The 20,950-nt window shown below is 42.7% G+C and overlaps 1 protein-coding gene across 3 annotated transcripts in view; it reads left to right on the top strand.

Moving 5' to 3' along the window:
• Positions 1-20,950, top strand: part of RNASET2 (ribonuclease T2) — a 74,266-nt gene that overhangs the window by 219 nt on the left and 53,097 nt on the right. The window lies entirely within an intron of this gene.

The following is a 20,950-nucleotide window of genomic DNA, read 5'->3' as shown; positions in this document are numbered from 1 at the left end:
GGACTCCCGAGAGGTCGCGAGGGGCGGAAGGCCCTGCAGGTTGTCACCCAGAAATAACGTTCTGAGGCCCCCCAGCCAGGCGAACGGACCCTGCCCGGCCACGGCCTCCGAGGCTAACCGGAAAGGTGCCAGGCCGAGGGGCAGGGGCGGGATGGCCCCAGGAAGAGCCGAGGGCCGAGGAGGGCGTTGGGTGGGCTCCCCGCTGCCAGAGCTGGGGCCGCAGTCTCCACTCCCTCCTGCCCCGCGGTCCTCCGCCGACAGCCAGGCGCCGGCGGAGAGTCCCGCACCCCTCCCGGGCCCTGGAAGCCGCGTCCCGCCGGAGCTGACGCGCCCTCTTGGTACCCATCCGGCCGCCTGGGCTGCCCCGCGCCCCTCGCCTTGGCGAAACTAGCTCCCCGGACCGAGCCCTGCCTTGGAGAGTGTGGGTGCGCAAGGCCAGCCGAGCTGTCGGTCGCGGGGTTTCGGGGTGCGCCACTGTATGGCGGCGTAAGCCGAGAAGTGTCCGAGGCCGGGCTCCAGCAATTGAGAGGCTGATTTGGCCACGGTGAAGGACGCGCCCGGAGGAAGGAAACGGGAATCAGAAACGGGCAGTGGCCGCGCCTTTCCCGAGGACGGCGTCGAGGGCTTCAGCTCCTCAGGGTGGGCGGGAGGGGAAGGCCGTGCGCGCGTGGCCGGCGGAAAGGAGCAGCAGCCACGGCCTTAGGGAAGCCACGGGAAGACGGGCGGCTGCGCTGCGATGCGCGACCCTCTCCCTGAAGCCCTCGGCTCAGGCGCCAAAGGAAAGGCTCCCTCGGGCAGGACTCAGCTTTCAGCTTAAGTTTTTTTCCTTTGGCCGAGTCAATTGCGGTGCCGAGTTGTATTTTCCTTTCAGAGGTGTGTCCAAGAACCATTCTTAGGAGACGCCTGCCCGCCGCTTTGGGATAGGGCCTGGCTGCTCATACTGGCTTCCAAACGCCTCTGTGTGTTCCTGTATGTGGGTGTGCACGCACCTGTCGCATGTGTACGCACAGACCACAGGATGTCCACACTGGCTTCCAAATGCGTCTCTGTGTTCCTGTCTGTGAGTGTGCACGCACATGTCACATGTGTACACACAGATCACAGGGCGTCCACGCTGGCTTCCAAATGTGGCTGTGTTCCTGTATGTGGGTGTGTACGCACGTGTCACGTGTTCCCACAGATCACAGGGCATCCACACTGCCTTCCAAATGGGTCTCCATGTTCATGTCAGTGGGTGTGCACGCACGTGTCACATGTGTATGCACAGATTACAGGGCGTCCACACTAGCTTCCAAATGCGTCTCCGTGTTCTTGTCAGTGGGTGTGTACACGTGTAACATGTGTACACACAGATCACAGGACATCCACACTGGCTTCCAAATGTGTCTCTGTGTTCCTGTCTGTGGGTGTGCATACACATGTCATATGTGTACTTACAGATCATGAGGCGTCCACACTGGCTTCCAAACGTGTCTCTGTGTTCCTGTATGTGGGTGTGCATACACATGTCATATGTGTACTTACAGATCATGAGGCGTCCACACTGGCTTCCAGACGTGTCTCTGTGTTCCTGTATGTGGGTGTGTATGCATGTGTCTCATGTGTACACACAGATGACAAGGCATCCACAGTGACTTCCAAATGCATCTCTGCGTTTCTGTCTGTAGGTGCGTACGCCCATGTCACATGTGTACACACAGATCACAGGGCATCCACACTGGCTTTCAAATGTGTCTCTGTGTTCTTGTCAGTGGGTGTGGATGCACGTGTCACGTGTACACACAGATCACAGGGCACCCACACTGGCTTCCAAATGGGTCTCTGTTCTTGTCAGTGGGTGTGCACGCTTGTGTCATGTGTGTACACACAGATTACAGGGCGTCCACACTGCCTTCCAAACACGTCTCTGTGTTCCTGTATGTGCGTGTGTACGCATGTGTCACGTGTACACACAGATCACAGGGCGTACATTGGCTTCCAAATATGTCTCTGTGCTCCTGTATGTGGGTGTGCATGCACGTGTCACATGTGTATGCACAGATCACAGGGCATCCACGCTGGCTTCCAAACACATCTCTGTGTTTCTGTCTGTGAGTGTGTATGCAGGTGTCGAATGTGTATGCACAGATCACAGGGTGTCCACACTGGCTTCCAAACACGTCTCTGTGTTCCTGTATGTGTGTGTGTATGCACTTGTCACGTGTACACACAGATCACAGGGCATCCACACTGGCTTCCAAACATGTCTCTGTGTTTCTGTCTGTGGGTATGTACACACATATCACATGTGGAAGAGGTGGGAAGAGGCGGGAAGAGGTAAGGGTCATGAAGGTGCAGTGCACTATTGTACTGTTTGCGCTTTGTATGTGTTTGGTTAGTTTTGCAAGAACATGTTGGTGAAGGAGAGAGAACCCCAAACAACTGATTAGCAGTGCTACTGAAACTCAGATATACACCGGAATGACAAGGAAACATCTATGAAAAAAAGCAGATTCTGGAACTCCATCCCCCTGAGATTGTCACTCATGGGGTCTGCAGGAAGTTTCAGGAATCTGCATTTTCTTCTAATAAATGTGGTCCACAGGTTGTAATTTGAGATACAAATAGAATATATAAAGTAAAAAAGGAAAATTTGAAGTTTCCTGCCTAGCCCAACTCTTCTGCTCACTGGTAGTGTCTGTTAAATTGGAAACATATCTCTTTCCAGACATATTAATACCTTTTATACAGTTGACTCTTGAACAACATTAGTTTGAACTGCTTGGGTACACTTAATATGTGGATTTTTTTCAGTAAATGGAATATTTTTGGCGATGGCAACAATTTTGTGAAAAACCTCACAGATGAATCGCTTAGCCAAGAAATATGGAAAAAAAAAAAGAAAAGAAAAAGCTAGATATGTCATGAATGCATAAAATATATGTAGATACTAGGCTATTTTATTATTTACTATCATAAAATATATACAAGCCTGTTATAAAAAGTTAAAATTTATCAAAACTTACACATACAAACGGACAGTTACATGGCACCCATTAGGTTCAAGAGAAGTGTAAACAGTTGTAAAGATGCAATATTAAATAATAACTGCATCAAATTCACTGTAGTACATGGTGTACTACTGTAATGATTTTGTAGCCACCTCCTGTTGCTATTGCAGTGAGCTTCAGTGTTGCTGGTATTGGCTAAAAATTCCAAGTAACATTCATCTCTGAGTGAGCAGTTGATCTCTCCAGTACATTGCATATCACAGTAAAAGGTAAGCTCTTGAGGTTCTCACATATTTCTCGTTGTGTTTAGTGCAGTACTGTAAACCTTCAGTAACACCATGGGACCCTTACGAAGTGCCACTAGTGGTGCTTGAAATGCTCCCAAGAATCAGAGAAAAGTTAATGACATTACAGAAAAAGTTGAATTGCTTGCTATGTATTGTAGATTGAGGTCTGCAGCTAAGGTCGCCTGCCATTTTAAGATAAATGAATCCAGTATAAGGACTGTGGTATAAAAACAAAAGGAAGTTTATGAAGCCATCACTGCAGCTCCACCAACAAGCATGAAAACCTTGCACTTTTTGGGAAATACCTTTTTATCTCATATTGCGAATGCAGCTTTTTGTGGGTGCAGGATTGCTATAAGAAAGGCATACCTATATAATCTAATATTCAAGAAAAAGTGAAGTCATTATCTGACAAAGCAAAAGGAAGATGAAGGATGGTATGATAATTTTAAAAAGAGGTTTGGCTTTCAAAAAATGTCAAGATAACAGGAGAAGCAGCTTCTGCTGACCCAGATGCAGCCGACGAGTTCCCAGACACCATTAAGAAAATTATTGAGGACAAAAGGCCAGGCTTGGTGACTCACGCCTGTAATCCCAGCATTTTGGAAGGCTGAGGTGGGTGGATTGCTTGAAGCCAGGAGTTTGAGACCAGCCTGGCCAACATGGCAAAACCCTGTCTCTTCTAAAAATACAAAATTTAGCCAGGTGTGGTGGTGCACGTCTGTAATCCCAGCTACTGAGGAGGCTAAGGCATGAGAATCGCTTGAACCCGGGAGGCAGAGGTTACAGTGAGATTGCACCACTGCACTCCAGCCTGGGAGACAGAATGAGACTCTCTCAAAAAAAAATAAATAAAAAATAAAAATAAAAAATAGAGAAAATCACTGAGGAGAAAAGATATCTGCCTGAACAGGTTTTTAAGGCAAACAAAAGTGCCCTATTGTGGGGGAAAATAGTGCCACAGAGGACATTTATTAGGAAGAGAAGTGAACATCAGGATCCAAGGCAGGAAGGGATGGGCTAACTGTACTGTTTTGTGTAAATGCAGCCACATTTATGATCAGGACTACCCTTATCTATAAAATTGAGCCTTGAAGGGAAAAGAAACACCGCCTGCCACTCTTTTGGTTGTACGGCAAGATGGCTGAGCAGCAACTCTTTTTCTGGATCAGTTATATAAATGCTTTGTTTCTAATGTCGGGAAGTACCTTGCCAGTAAGGGATTGCCTTTAATGTTCTTTTGATATTGGACAATGCCCCTGGCCACCCAGAGCCCCATGAGTTCAATACAAACACATTGAAATGGTCTACATGCCCCTAAACACAACCCCTCTAATTCAACCTCTAGAAAAAGGAGTCATAAGGACTTTAAGGATCATTACACACAGTACTCTGTGGAAGAGAACCCCAATTGAGAGAATATCATGAATGTCTGAAAGGATTACACCATTGAAGATGCCATTGTTGTTTCAGAAAAAACCATGAAAAGCCATCAAGCCCAAACAAATTCCTGCTGGAGGAAACTCCAGATGTTTTGCATCACTTCACAGGATTTATGACAGAGCCAATCAAGGAAATCATGAAAGAGATTGCGGATATGGCAAAAAAGGGTTTCAAGATACGAATCTTGGAGAAATTCAAGAGCTAAGAGACACCACACCAGAGGAATTAACAGAAGACCACTTAATGGAGATGACTCCTTCTGAACCCAGTGCCAGACGATGAGGAAGAAGACGAAGCAGTGCCAGAAAACAAATTGACATTAGACAATCTGGCAGAAGGGTTCCACTTATTCAATATGGCTTTTGACTTCTCTTATAACATGGACTTTTCTATGAAACAGGCACTGAATCTAAAGCAAGTGGTGGAAGAAGAGTTGGTGCTAAATGGAAACATGTTTAGAGAAATGGAAAAGCAAAAAAGTCAGACAAATTATGACGTATCTCCATCAGTTTACACTTATTGTGCCTCCCTCTCCTGCCTCCTCTTCCACCTCTTCTACTTCTGCCACCCCTGAGACAGCAAGGCCAACCCCTCCTTCTCAGCCTATTCAAGGTGAAAATTATGAGGACGGAGACGTTTATGATGATTCACTTACACTTAATGGATAGTAAATGTATTTTCTCCTCATGATTTCCTTAAAACGTTTTCTTTAGCTTACTTTATTATAAGAATACAGTATATAACACATGTAACATACAAAATTGCCGGGTGCGGTGGCTCACATCTGTAATCCCAGCACTTTGGGAGGCTGAGGCAGACGAATCACTTGAGACGAGGGGTTTGAGACCAGCCTGGCCAACATGGCGAAACCCCATCTCTATTAAAAATATAAAAATTAGCCAGACGTGATGGTGCGTGCCTGTAATCGCAGCTACTTGGGAGGCTGAGGCAGGAGAATCTCTTGAACCCAGGAGGCGGAGGTTGCAGTGAGCCAAGATTGCACCACTGCACTCCTGCCTGGGTGACAGAGCAAGACTCCATCTCAAAAAAAAAAAAGTGATAATTGTTTATGTTGTTGGTAAGACTTCCGATCAACAGTAGGCTGTTAGTACAGTTTTGGGGGATGGAATTTTGACTGTGAGGGTCTGTGTCCCTAACTTCATGTTGCTTAAGGGTCAACTGTACATAGATGTGTTACATACACACACATACTTCCTCCCCCTTGTAATTTGGATCCTATGCCTATTATCTTTTAGTTTACTAACTTGACTTAAGAAGTCCTGATCATTTTTTGATGTTCATGCGTACTGTATAGATCCTACCTCATTTGACTCCTGCAAAATATTTGTTAAGGGTGTTCTAAAAGTTACTTTTTGTAGTTAAGCTACACTTTATTTCCATTTGTTTGTTATGGAAATAATGCATAATAATCGTTAAAAATCCAAACAAAAGGGAGGAACATATTAAAAGAAAAGTAAGGGTCTCCCCCCTACTCTTCCTACCTACCCACCTACCTTATCTGTTACCATATCCTAGACCCAACTGCAATTAACAATTTCTGGCTTTAGTTCTTCTGGTTCTTTTCATTATAACCTTAAATACTGTACATATACATCTTGACTCACCAGCTGAAAATCCTTCAAAGGGACAAAAACTTATTCTTAACTCCTAATTTAAAAAATTGTATTACTTTTAGTTTTGCTAGAAGCTTTCATGACTTTAGGTTGTTTACCTAAATCATTATTTATAAATTTTACACACTGTGTATTGGCTCCCTACTAGGAGAGGTGAGGAATTGGTACATTCTTACTTTCTCTTGTCTTTTCTCCTCCCCCTCCTAATTTTGTCAGTTTCATTCTCATTTTTAGTCTGTCAAGAATTTGCATTCTTTTTGTAAATAAAATTACAAACATCCCTTGTTATCCATGGGGGATTGGTTCCAGGACCTCTCGTATACAACAAAATCCACACATACTCAAGTCCCACAGTTGGCCCTGTGGAACCTGTGGATATGACCATTGGCATTCCAAGAATACTGTATTTTCCACCTACTCTTGGTTTCAGTTGTGGAACCCACTGATATGGAGGGCCAACTGTATATATTGAAAAAAATTTGCATATAAGTAGACCCACACTGGTTCAGACCCCTGTTGTTCAGGGTCAGCTCTATATCTTTCCAACTTTGTGCATTGATTGAAAAACCAACAACAGCATAATATTAGGGCTATAACAGATCGGTTAGGCCAAGCCCATATGCCCCTGAACAGAACGTTCTGCACATTGGGCCAACTTCCAACTGCCAGCATCTGAAGTTATTTGCATTATCAGCTTTCTTTGTCCACCAGAGCCTGCTCTGCCTGCATTTTGGGAAGACATAAAGTGCCAAGGAATTAACATACCCTGCGAGTATGCTCAATTGAAGGCAATGGATAGAAAAAGACCCCCAACTCCTTCACCCCTAGTGTTCAGGGAGGTAAATCCAAGGTGTGTGCTAAGGAGGTGACACAATGTCAGACACACACCTGTTATGAGAATTTCCTGATTGAATAAGAAAGAGGCATTCCAGGCAGAAGTAACTGAACATACAAGAGTGCAAGATCAAGAGGCTAAGGCAGATTGCTCTGTGCAAGAAGTGGGAGGTAGTGTGGCATGGCTGGAGATGAAGAAATGACTGGATTGGGAAGGACTTTATCCACCAATCTAATGAATTTGACTTTCATCCTGAAGGTATGAAATAGCGTGCTAAACAAGTTTAAAAGCAGTATGTCATTAGCCTATTTGTATTTAGAAAGAGCACTCCAGAAGCAAGGAGGGGACAGGTGAATTGGATGTACTGACACTGGAACAAGGAAATTATTCCAGTAGTCCAGGAAAGAATTAAGAAGGACATCAACTAAAATTGCACAAGTGAACATGGAAAAAAGAGGATGCATTTGAGAAATATAAATATCGGCCGGGGCGGTGGCTCACACCTGTAATCCCAACACTTTGGGAGGCTGAGGTGGGCAGATTGCTTGAACTCAGGAGTTTGAAACTAGCCTGGGTAACATGGTAAAACCCCTCTCTACAAAAAATACAAAATTAGCCAAGCTTGATGGCGTGGCCTGTAGTCCCAGCTACTCAGGAGGCTGAGGTGGGAGGATCACTTGAGCCTGGGAGGTTGAGGCTGCAGTGAGCCATGATCTCGCCACTGCACTCCCACCTGGGAGATAGAGTAAGACCCTGTCTAAAAAAAAAAAAAACAAATATAAATATTGTATTAGGGTTTACCAAAGAAACAGAACCAATACGATATATGTATGTGTATGGGTATATATATAAGGAGATTCATATAAGGAATTGACTCACAAGATCACTGAGGCTGGCAAGTCTACAGGATAAGCCAGCAAGCTGGAGACCCCGGAGAACTGATGGCATAGTTCCTGTCCAGAGGCTAGCAGGCTTGAAATCCAGGAAGAGTCAATGTTTCAGTCTGAGTCTGAAGGCAGGAAACAAGCTGATGTCCCAATCAAAAGACCAGAAGGCAGGAGAGATTCTTTCTTACTCAGGGAGGATCAGTTTTTTTGTTTTATTCAGGCCTCCAACTGATTGGATGAGACTCACTCGTATGTTAGGGAGATCAATTTGCTTTACTCAGGCTATCCATTTAAATGTTAATCTCATCCCAAAACACCCTCACACACACACCCAGGATAATGTTTCAGCAAGTATCTGGGCACTCTATGGCCCAGTCAAGTTGACACATAAAATTAATCACAAATATGTTCCAGTAACTTAGTTTTTAAATAACTAGATTGTTATGAGAATAAACTCAGGACAGGATAAGGGAAATGCTTTCTGGCTTTCCACTTGCATATTCTTGGAATGTCACTTTTTCTTAAATGTTAAAAATTGAAGGCCAGGCATGGTGGCTCATGCCTGTAATCCCAGCACTTTGGGAGGCTGAAGCAGGTGGATCACGAGGTCAGGAGTTCCAGACCAGCCTGACCATCATGGTGAAACCCCGTCTTTACTAAAAATACAAAAAATTAGTTGGGTGTGGTGGCGCGTGCCTATAATCCCAACTAGTCAGGAGGCTGAGGCAGGAGAATCACTTGAAACCTGGGATACGGAGGTTGCAGTGAGCCAAGATCACGCCACCGCACTGCAGCCTGGGCAACAAGAATGAGACTTCATCTCAAAAAAAAAAAAAAAAAAGAAGAAAATATGTCTTTAATCATCGAGATAGTCTTTCAGTCTGCACTCAGTAATATTAACGCTTTCTCATTGAAGTCATCTATCCTGTTCCCATAAAGATTAGGATAGTTTAGGTAGTGGTGGTGAATAAATAAGGTTCTCAATGGCCTATTAGTTTTTTTTAATGTTCAAAAGACAGTAGCATGTTGGGAAAAGAGATGAATTCCACATTTCTTTTGGTACAGTACAACTTACTGAAATTGCTTTCTTATTTCAACAAGGATTTACCAGGTTGTGTGTAGTGGTTAAAATCATGGACTTTAGAGCCACATTACATGGGTTCAAATCCACTTACTAGTTATGTTAACCGTAGCAAGTTAGCTAATGTCTCTCTGCCTCAGTTTTCTGTTTGTAAATTAGGATGAAAATCTCTGTAGATGTGAATATGTATAGCTAGATAGTAGATTGTATTCAAAATCTCAATCGTAACATCATAAAAATATTAACTATTATTAGTTGTTTTGAATATACAACCTAATTTCATTTTCTCCATAATCTGAGCATGTTGAGTTATTTTTAAACAACTCCATTTAACAGATAAGACAGTGTTCCAATAAGCTAGGTAGCATGCCCACAGACACACAGGTAGCAGCTGAGATGAACCACCCAAGTCTATTTGGTTTTCAACTCATGCTCTTTTCATGATATTTTGCTTTCTCTCCATATTTATAGAATTTAATTTAATTGACTAGAATTAAATAAACTAAGAGAAAATGATTGAATGAAGAGATGCAGAAGGCAAGAGATAGCAAAGGTCATTCTGGGCTGGGCATGGTGGCTCACACTTGTAATCCCAGCACTTTGGGAAGCCTAGGCGGGTGGATCACCTGAGGTCGGGAGTTCGAGACCACCCTGGCCAACACGGTGAAACCCCCGTCTCTGCTAAAAGTACAAAAATTAGCGGGGTGTGGTGGCAGGCACCTGTAATCCCAGCTACTTGGGAGGCTGAGGCAGGATAATCGCTTGAACTGGGGAGGTGGAGGTTGCAGTGAGCCGGGATGCGCCATTACACTCCAGCCTGGGCCGTTAAGAGCGAAACTCCGTCTCAAAGCAAAAAAAAGAAAAGCTACCTTACCAAAAACAGTCAAAACGATGGCCACCAGGGGGCAGTGTGCAGCAGGACAACGGGCAGAGAAGGTGGCTTTTTAAATTATTTTTCACTGTCTGCTGAGACAAAGATGTTACACCAGAATATGCCACCCTAACATATGCTTCTTTGGCATAAGGATTATTTTGAGCTGAAGATGATTGAGAAGAAACAAATAAAAGAAAAACTCTGCCTTCCCCTTCTTTGCCTAAAGGCAGGACATGGTAGTTAATGACCGACTGCTGACCTAATCAGTTATGTTACCTATAGATTACAGACATTTTATAGAAAAAGAAAAACACTGTGAAAATCCCTGTCCTGTTCTGTTCCACTCTAATTACCGGTGCATGCAGCCCCCAGTCACATACCCACTGCTTGCTCAATCGATCACGACACTCTCATGTGGACCCCCTTAGAGTTGTAAGCCCTTAAGAGGGACAGGAATTGCTCACTTGGGGAGCTCGGTTTTTGGAGATGTGAGTCTGCCGATGCTCCCAGCTGAATAAAGCCCTTCCTTCTACAACTCGGTGTCTGAGGGGTTTTGTCTGCGGCTCGTCATGCTACAAACCTGTCTTTGGCCAGTCTAATTTACAGGACCTCAGCCAGAGAACTAAGATGGGTAGAGGCAATACAGGAGATAGAAATAATTTAGGTAGGTAGATAGGGTGAAAGAGTCCCTGGCAAAAGCTTTCCTTCTGACAAAAACCAGCTCAGAAGTTGCTTCCATTCTAACCACAGGCAGTTCAAATAAATCACTTCTCTTTTAACAAAGAGCAGCCTGGAAGATTGGACTGTGTAATGTAGATAAACATCTCCGGCACAGAGGGAGAGTTTCTTGGGTAATCACCAAACTTACATAAATGGGTCCCAGTAAAGGCTTTAATGAGCACATTCCTTTCCCCGTTTTTGGACAGGGACACACTAAGGTTAGCTAGAAGCTTGCATGGTGGGGTGGGGGGGAATGCCTGCAGCTGCAAGGAGGTACCCGGGACAAGGCATGGAAACTCCCCCTCTTCTTGTTAGCACACGCAAGGTGGAAGGAGATGGGCAGTGTGGAGTAGCCCAAGCTAAGAGCCTGCCTGCATGAGAAAAGAATGGGGTGGGGGCTGCCAGAGATTCCACTCTATACAGATGACACACCTGGTCCTAACCAGGTTTTCATGCCCTATGTAGGTAAGATACCCACTCCCTACTAGCTCATTTATAAAAACCCTTACATTTTACTGCAGCACAGCAACCCATTTGGGACCTCTCTCTGTGAGAGAGAGCTGTCCTTTTCCTTTTGCCTATTAAACTTCTCTAACTTCACCCTTTGTGTGTCTGCATTCTTGATTTCTGTGGCCATGAGACAAAAAACCTCAGCTGATATCCCAGACAACGAGGCTGCTTTAGAGGGAAAATGGATAGCTAGTATTATCAGTTAACTGGCTATGTTAATTGATACCTTCAAATTAGATGTTTTAAAATAAATGCTGAGAACAATATGAAAGTGTTTTCTTCTACTAATTCTCTCAGGATTTTGTTATTTATTTAGCTTTACAATGCCTGGCCCCCTTTATAAATGTAATTATTGTTTTGCTAAGTGCATGTATACAAAAAATTCATTGGTTCAAAAGCCATAGGCCTGGTACCATAGCCATATATGGTACGTTCAAACCTTGGAAATGCACATTCTCCATGTGTCGGAAGCTCTGTACTGCTCCTTCTTGAAGAACTACTTTGATTTGTGGTTAACTCACTCTTTAGACTCACTATTTTAACTCCCATTACTTCAATATCTGACATTCAGGCTCAGAATCTGGCCAGTATATCAGGGCTGGAATTAATTGATTAACACCATTAGATGGAAGTACTATTTAAATTCCAAAAATGGTTATAAATTCATTCTCTAAAATGTGTGTGAAATAGAATATTGGACTGATTTAATAGATAACTCTAAGAGCACAAAAGGATTAAACACACACACAAGACAAAGTTTGGGATATACCCATTGGAAAAACCCTTGGTCTCTTTAAATTTTTTTTCATATGTATGTATATTGCACATATTGCCAACCTCTTTACCTCTTTTTCCTTTTTTTTTTTTTTTGAGAAGGAGTCTTGCTCTGTCACCCAGGCTGGAGCACAGTAGTGCAAACACGGCTCACTGCAGCCTTGAACTCCTGGGCTCAAGCGACCTTCCCACCTTAGCCACTGTGACCAGCCTTCTTTTCCCTTTTGACTTTGTTATATCACACTGACTCTAGAACTGTATCGGGGACATCTGACAAGGTCTGGAGACATTTTGATTGTGGGTAGGGGGAGGGACACTCTGCTACGGGCATCTAGTTGGCAGAGCCCGGAGATACTGCTATACACCCTACACTGTCCAGAACAGCCCCTACAGCCAGGAATTATCAGGCCCAAACAAAATACCAAGTTAGTTTTTAATTTCAAAGTTTACGTGTAACATTATTTTTTAGATATAAAAAATATTCACACATTAATTTGATCACAAGAAATTTTAAAGAAATTTAAAATATTTTCAGAAAAGGCTACTTCAAGGTGTCATGATAGCTTTGGACCAAACATTAATGTTCTATATGACTTTGGGCAAGTCAGTCATGTTTATTAGACTTAATAACCCAGGTAACGTTAGCTGTTGGAGGGTTTTTTAAAAAACGTTTTATTTTGAAAAAACTTCAAACTTACAGGAAAAATGGCAAGAATACTACAAAGACCTATTTATTCGGATACACCAGTTGTCACAGTTTTGCCATATTAACTTTATCTATTGATCAATTTCTCTTTCAGTCTATTGACCTATCTATCTTGAACTATTTGGGATTAAGTTGTAGACATCAGATCCCCTTACCCTTAAACACTTTACCACGTCTTCCTAAGAATAAGACCATTACTCCACACATTACACTTATCTAAATCAGGAGACAGCATTGTTATAATACCGTTGCCAAGTGGCAAGCTGGTGCACTGTCCAGACAGGGAGAGAGGGAGAGAGGACCTGATTTGTAACATTTGCCAGTTCCCATGTGTGATGGTTTAGTTTGGTTCATAACTACCATAGCCCTTGTTACAGTCTTTTATTAAAATGTGGGGTGTGTTAGGCCGCAGGGGCAGGCCTCAAGAAACAGAATCTCTCTCCTGCCCTCCTTTCACCTGCCCCAAGGCAGGATTCCATCTTCTCCCACCTTTCCAACTGTGGGTCTTAAGACTTTTCAGAGAGGGTCCTGCCGTACACACTGGGGGAAGGAATGCTGACGTCATGAAGCTTCCATGAAAACTCAAGAGGACTGAGTTCAGAGAGCTTCCGGATAGCTGAAAGCATGGGGGTTCCTGGTTCCTGGTTCCTGGAGGGTGGCGCCCCAAGCATGGAAGCTCTGAGCCCCTTCCTCTGCACCTCATCTCTTCATCTGTATCCTTTGTAATATCCTTTATCATAAAACAGCAAATGTGTTTCCCTGAGTTCTGTGAGCCACTCCAGCAAATCAATCAAACCCAAAGAGGGGGTCGTGGGAACCCCAACTTGAAGCTCAATCAGAAGTTCCCGAGGCCCAGATTTGCAACTGATATCTGGGGGTGAGGGCAGTCTTGGGGTCTGAGCCCTCCATCTGTGGGATCTGATGCTACTTCCAGATAGATAGTGAAGGAACTGGGTGGAGGTCCCAGCTTGTGTCTGCCTCTTGGTTGTGGGGAGAAGTTCCCACACATATGGTCACAGGAGTCTTCTGTGTTGATGATTGCTGTTGTGAGCAGAGGAAAAACACAGTTTGAGAGAGTTTTCCCAAAATACCATGGTAAGTGGCTCATGATGGCTGATTTCAGGTTATCAACAGCTTAACAACCAGCTCAAAACATGCTTTGCTGTTTAACAATCAACTCTCAGGGAATCAGTGAACTGGTGAGCACAAAGCTACTGTTAACGAATCCACGGTTCATATGCAAAAGTTACCAACTGCTCCAATAATGTCCTTAATAGTCGTGTTTTTTTCCAAGTTCTTGATTCAGTCTGTATCATCATTTGTCACATCTCTTTAGTATCCTTTAACCTGGAGTGGTTCCAGCCTGTTTTTGTCTACTGGAGCATTGCTGTTCTTAAAAGAGTACAGGTCAGGTGTTTTGTAGAATGCCTTTCAGTTAGGGTTTACCCAGTGTCTTCTCTGGATTAGATTTACATTATGCATTTTTGGCAGGAATACCACATACATGATGTTTACTTGGATAAGAAGCCCGTGATGTTGGTTTGTCCCATTATTGGTGATACCAATTTTGGCCACTTGGTTAAGTGGCATGTGTGAGGTTTTTTCATTGTACAACTGTTATTTCCTCTTTGTAATTAATATGAGACACTTTGAGACTACGCGAATATCCTCTCCCTCATCAAACTTTTCTCCACCAACTTTAGCATCTGGTAGCCACCCTCCAAAATGGCCCCAGTGATCCCATCTCCTAATAAGTACATGTCTGTGTGGTCCTCTCCCACACTGGATAGGAATGACTTACGTAACCAATAGGATGTTGAGGATGTGATGCAGTCTGACTTTTGAGGCTAAGTTGTAAAGAAAGACACTGTGTCTTCCTCCTTGTTGTCTTGGAGCGCTTGCTCTGGAGAAGCCAGAGGTCATGTCGTAAGGATACTCAAGTCGCCATTTGGAGAGGTGCACATGGTGAAGAAATGAGGCCTTCTGCCGATGGCCATGTAAGTGAGCCACCGTGGAGGTACTCCCATAACCCTGATCAAGCCCTCAGATTACTGCAGCCTCAGCTAGCATCTGGACTGCAATCTCATGAGTAGGCCCAAGCCAGAATCACCCAGAAAAGCCATTCCCAACTTCCTGTCCCACAAAAACTGTCCAAAAATAAATAATAAATAGCCACTAAGTTTTGGAGTAATTTGTGGCATGGCAGTAGATAACTAATATAGCATCCATTGAAAACTTTTTTCTTGGCTGGGCACCGTGGCTCATGCTTGTAATCCCAGCACTTTGGGAGGCCAAGGTGGGTGGATCACCCGAGGTCAGGAGTTAGAGACTAGCCCAGCCAGCATGGCAAAAACCTGTCTCTATTAGAAATACAAAATTAGCTGGGCTTGGTGGTGCACACCAGTAATCCCAGCTACTCGGGGGACTGAGGCAGGAGAATCGCTTGAACCTGGGAGGCAGAGGTTGCAGTGAGCTGAGATCACGTCACTGCACTCCAGCCTGGGCGACGGAGCAAGACTCTATCTCAAAAAAAAAAAAACTTTTTTCTTCAATCAGTTACTAATAAGATGGCTGCAAAATAGTAAGGTTTCATTGTTTTGTTTTACTTCATCATAACATCTACATTTATTAGTTGGCATCTACTCTAAACAAGAGCTTTTCCTTCTTGTTTTATTTATTTATTTACATCAGTTTGGTGTATAGACTCCTATTTTACTCAGTGAGTTATAATCCATTATTTTTATTGTTTATTTTGCTGCTCAGATTGTCCCAGCCCTGGCTGGTGTCCTTCTGACTCCTGTGTCCTTTTACAGAGTCCCGTGGTCTTTCCTCTCCCAGCTCTGGAGCCAGCCATTTCTCCACGGATCTCTATTTCCTTTTAGTGGAGAATGGTATTCAGAAACCAAACTTACTGTCTATAAATACTATTCTGTACATTCTGTTGAAAGTTTAAAAGTGTTGCTTTTTATATTTGAATCCTTAATCTCCCTGGAATTTAGTGTATGGAGTGAGGGAGGTATCAAATTTCATCTTTTCCCACATACATAACCAATTATTTCAGCATCTCTTATATTGAGGAGTCGCTTCTTTACCCAGATAGCTACAATGCTGACACTAACATAAATCAGCTTGATATATGTCAGTTTTTTTCCTGGGTTCTCCATTCTGTTTCATTTGTATGTGTTTCCATAACTACATTAATAACAGTGTTAAATTATTAAAACTGTATAATATGTTTTGACATCTGATAGGGCAATCTTTCATTTATTCCTCTCTTTCAGGAATTCTTTGGCTATTCTTAGGCCTTTTCTCATCCAGATAAGATATTGAATCAGCTTATCAAGGGCCAACTTATTGAATTGTTATTGAATTTGAGATGAATCAATAAAGAAAAAGGAGCGCCATGAAATTAGAAAAACTACCCTAATTAAGTCTTCCTTTCTAAAAGTCAGGAAAACTAGCATTACATGAAGATGAGTACCAAAAAAATTAAGGGTAAATCCCATACAAAGTCATTATGAAGAAAAAAAGAGAATAAAAAATAATTTCTATAGAAAATAAATTATGACAGAAGCCATGGCTTCAAAACAGATGAAAACTAAAATATTTTGAAATAAGTTAATAAACATCTAAAATGACATTAGGTATGAAAAGATGACATGTGTCAGATTTAGAAATATACAGAAAGGAGATGACAAACTCAGAAAAGAAGTAAAAATTTTAAAAACATATCAGAAATGAAGAGAGAAAGAAACACGAGCAAATAAACAGAACTGATAATGCATTAAAAGATGAAAAAATATGAGGCTATAAAAGAGACGTGTGGTACAGGATAACAGTCACCCAAAGATGTCCCCATCCTAATCTTCAGAACCTGTGCCTGTGTCACCTGACATGGCAAAGTGACAGCAAATGTGACTACATTATGGATCTCAAGAGAGAAGCCTGATCCTGGATCATCTGGCTGAGTCCAGCCTAATCACATGGGTCCTTAACAGTGGAGAGTCGACTGCAGTGGTATGAAGGAAATGCAGCTATGGAAGAAACGGTCTGAGAAATGGTACATTGCTGGCTTTGTGGATGGATGAGAGTGGTCATGAGCCAAGGGATGTGTACTACCTCTAGAAGCTGGAAAAGGGAAGAAAACATTTGCCCTAAAGCCTCCAGAATGAAATCCAGACCTACTGACACCCTGGTTTTAGCTCAGTGAGACCCATGGTGGGCTTCTGAAAGGCAAAACTGTAAGATAATAAATGTGTTTTTTAAGACACTAAATTTATGGTGATATGCTACAGCAGCAGTAGAAAATTAGTACAAGGTGAAAAAGATTTAAAAGGAAATGACAGATATACAGATACAGGAAACAGGCAAGGAAGACTCTGTACACATGTGTACATGTGCACGTGCACACACACACACATATATTAGTTCCTAAAGAAATAAAATCAGCTGGGTGCGGTGGCGCATGCCTGTAATCCCAGCACTTTGGGAGGCCGAGACAGGCGGATCACCTGAGGTCAGGAGTTCAAGACCAGCCTCAACATGGAGAAACCCCTTCTCTACTAAAAATACAAAATTAGCCGGGCGTGGTGGTGCAGGCCTGTAATCCCAGCTACTCAGGAGGCTGAGGCAGGAGAATTGCTTGAACCTGGGAGGCGGAGGTTGCAGTGAGACGAGATCATGCCATTGCACTCCATCCTGGGCAACAAGAGCGAAACTCCATCTCAAAAAAATAAAATAAATAAAATAAAATAAAAAGGAATAGATCCAAACAAACAAGATGTATAATTCAGGAAAAGTTTCCTGAAATAAGCGTATACTTGAAACGACATATTGAAAGATTATCTATACACCTTGGAAAATGGAGTCCAAATATCCAATACCAAGACATTCTAGTAAAATTATTGGAAGAGAAAGGAAAGAAGGAAGAAAGGGAAAGAGGGAAGAAATAAAATTTCTTGGGGTTCCTTTCCCCACCAAAAGAAGATCTAGTGACATTTTGAAAGAAAATTAGTTTGACATCAGATTTTTCAACAGCAATGCCTTATGTCAGAACAAAATGGAGTTACATATTCAGGCCGAGTGTGGTGGCTCACACCTGTAATCCCAGCACTTTGGGAGGCTGAGGCAGGTGAATCGCTTGAGCCCAGGAGTTCAAGAGCATCCTGGGCAATGTGGCAAAACCCCATCTCTACGAAAGATTAGCCAGGCATGGTGGCATGCACCGGTAGTTCCAGCTATTGAGGAGGCTGAGCTGAAAGGATCGTTTGAGCCCAGGAGGTTGAGGCTGCAGGGAGCTATGATCTGCACCCCAGCCTGAGTAACAAAGTGAGACTCTGTCTCAAAAAAAATTAAAAAAATAAAAATAAAAAATAAAATGAAAAAAGATACTCGAGGAAAGTAAAGATAAGCCAAAATAATTTTCAAGTATAAAAGCAGCAAACTGTTACCAAAATGCAAAGACTCAGGAAATACAGTTACCATAAGCTATTTCTAAGGAATCTACTAGTGAACAAGTTTCAAACAGTCACAATGACTGCAGAGACATTGACGTAAAGACAGATGGCAAATATTGAGTGGGTGGGTAGGTAGATACAGCTATAGATATGACCAGCTGTTTGCTGGAGGCAATTTGGACAAGCTTATGAGAGCCAATTAACTTTTCAAGAATTTTATGAGTTGGTTATTAAACATAGACATGAACAGTTAAAGTATATAAATGTACATACATTTAAATAAATTATATTAAGAACAGTAAACACTAAAAACACATCGCTTCATAATTATTTTACTACATTTTACAATTATCTATGCTTTTGAGGTTGTTTACATCGATTGTATCAAATGGTGGAGATAGGGTCAGCTTCTGCACATCTTTTCCCGAAATCCACATTTAATAATGTCACCTTGATAGCTCACCAATGGTGAAAGTATTTACTCCATGGAAAGCTGCAAAATGCTATGAATCAGGGCTTTTTCCCCCTTTTTCTGGAGAGTCTCTTGTTAAACATTTCCTAGCACATCAATGGATTCAAAAAAGAGAAGCTAGTATGCAACAGATCCATGACTTGACAATGTAGATACACCACCATTCTGAAGACATACGAGGAGGGCACTGGGAGAGCATATGAAAAATGTCTTTTTAGCCTTTCAGTAATCATTTTGGGTGATAGTGATGGCATCATTATTCTGAGAATGAGTGTGTGCAATGTCAATTAAAGCAAATAAATAATCATATGATATATTTAATTGTGTTATCCTCTCTGTTTTGAAAACCAGGATTTGGCCGTGGATGGTGGCTCACGCTTGTAATCCCAGCACTTTGGGAGGCTGAGGCAGGTGGATCACTTGAGGTCAGGAGTTCGAGATCAGCTGGCCAACATGGAGAAAACCCCCTGTCTACTAAAAATTCAAAAATTAGCCAGGCCTGGTGGCGGGCGCCTGTAATCCCAGCTACTTGGGAGGCTGAGGCAGGAGAATTGCTTGAACCTGGGAGGCGGAGGTTGCGGTGAGTCAAGATCATGCCACTGCACTGCAGCCTGGGCAACAAGGCTAGACTCTATCTCAAAAAAATAAATAATAAAAATGTTTCCTCATCAAGTTAAAATGTATGAAGTGAAATAAATATTATACTTACCCTCTTTAGTTTTTGCTAGCTTCTTATGTTTAGTATGTATATTTTATAGTAGTTTTCACGTGACAAAGATACTGACTTCCCAAATGTCATGACAAAGGAACTAATTTTGCAGTCAGTGAAAGCATTATTATTATTACTATTATTATTTTGAGACAGAATTTTGCTCTTGGTGCCCAGGCTGGAGTGCAATGGCGCGATCTCGGCTCGCTGCAACTTCCATTTCCCAGGTTCAAGCGATTCTCCTGCCTCAGCCTCCCAAGGAGCTGGGATTACAGGCGCCTGCCACCACACCCGGCTAACTTTTGTGTTTTTAGTAGAGGCGGGGTTTCACCATGTTTGCCAGGCTTGTCTCGAACTCCTGACCTCAAGTGATCCACCTGCCTCGGCCTCCCAAAATGCTGGGATTACAGGCATAAGCCACCTCACCCAGCCAAAAGCATTATTTTGATAGATAATCAGCCATTTCATACAACTCAAAAGATTTTAACTTTTGGGTTTGATTTAACATTTTTAAGTGTATACTTTTGTCCTACTGGTCAGAATTTTATGACTTATTTTCAATCGGTAACCAAGTCTTACTCCTTTAATGTGCCTAGCATCCTAGAACAGCTAAGAAGTATGATTTTTTTTTTTTTTTTTTTTGAGACGGAGTCTAACTCTGTCACCTAGGCTGGAATGCAGTGGTATAATCTCGGCTCACTGCAGCCTCCACCTCCCAGGCTCAAGCAATTCTCCTGCCTCAGCCTCCCAAGTAGCTGGGATTACAGGCTCCTGCCACCAAGCCTGGCTAATTTTTGTATTTTTAGTAGAGACTGGGTTTCACCATGTTGGCCAGGCTGGTCTCAAACTCCTGACCTCAGGTGATCCGCCCGCCTCAGCTTCACAAAGTGCTGGGACTACAGGTGCAAGGCACCGTTCCTGGCCAGAAGTATGAATTTTAATTGTATTGACGTGAAGAAACCAGATGATATAGTTTTGCATTTCTGGATTTTAATTTTTAAGTGATATTTCTCTTTATAACAGTAGGATGTTTTCATTATAAAACATTTGAAAATAAGTAAAAGGAAATTTTTTTCAGGGTATTTCTCTAGCCCTTCTTTCTATATAAACATCATGTATATACATATATGTTTAGTTCAGTTATTTAAGACAAAACAAACATTCTTCTTTTTTTTTTTTAGATGGAGTCTCGCTCTATCACCCAAGCTGGAGTGTAGTGGCGCAATCTCGGCTCACTGCAGCCTCTGCCACCTGGGTTCAAGCAATTCTCCTGCCTCAGCCTCCCAAGTAGCTGGGATTACAGGTGCACACCACCATGCCCGGCTGATTTTTCTATTTTTAGTAGAGATGGGGTTTCACCATGTTCGTCAGTCTGGTCTCAAACTCCTGACCTCATGATCCACCCCCTCGGCCTCCCAAAGTGCTGGGATTACAGGCGTGAGCTACCACGCGTGGCACAAAACAAACATTCTTAATGAGAGTACCTCTAATATATCACTTACATGCAGTCAACTCCAGGATAAATCACGTAAATATATATTCTAGCTGTATGATAGAGTCAACTCTTAGCTC

The sequence above is a fragment of the Pongo abelii genome, chromosome 5 (assembly GCF_028885655.2).
Source record: "Pongo abelii isolate AG06213 chromosome 5, NHGRI_mPonAbe1-v2.0_pri, whole genome shotgun sequence".
NCBI lineage: Eukaryota > Metazoa > Chordata > Mammalia > Primates > Hominidae > Pongo > Pongo abelii.
Note: the sequence above shows the minus strand (reverse complement) of the source record. Positions and strands in the feature narration are given on the sequence as shown.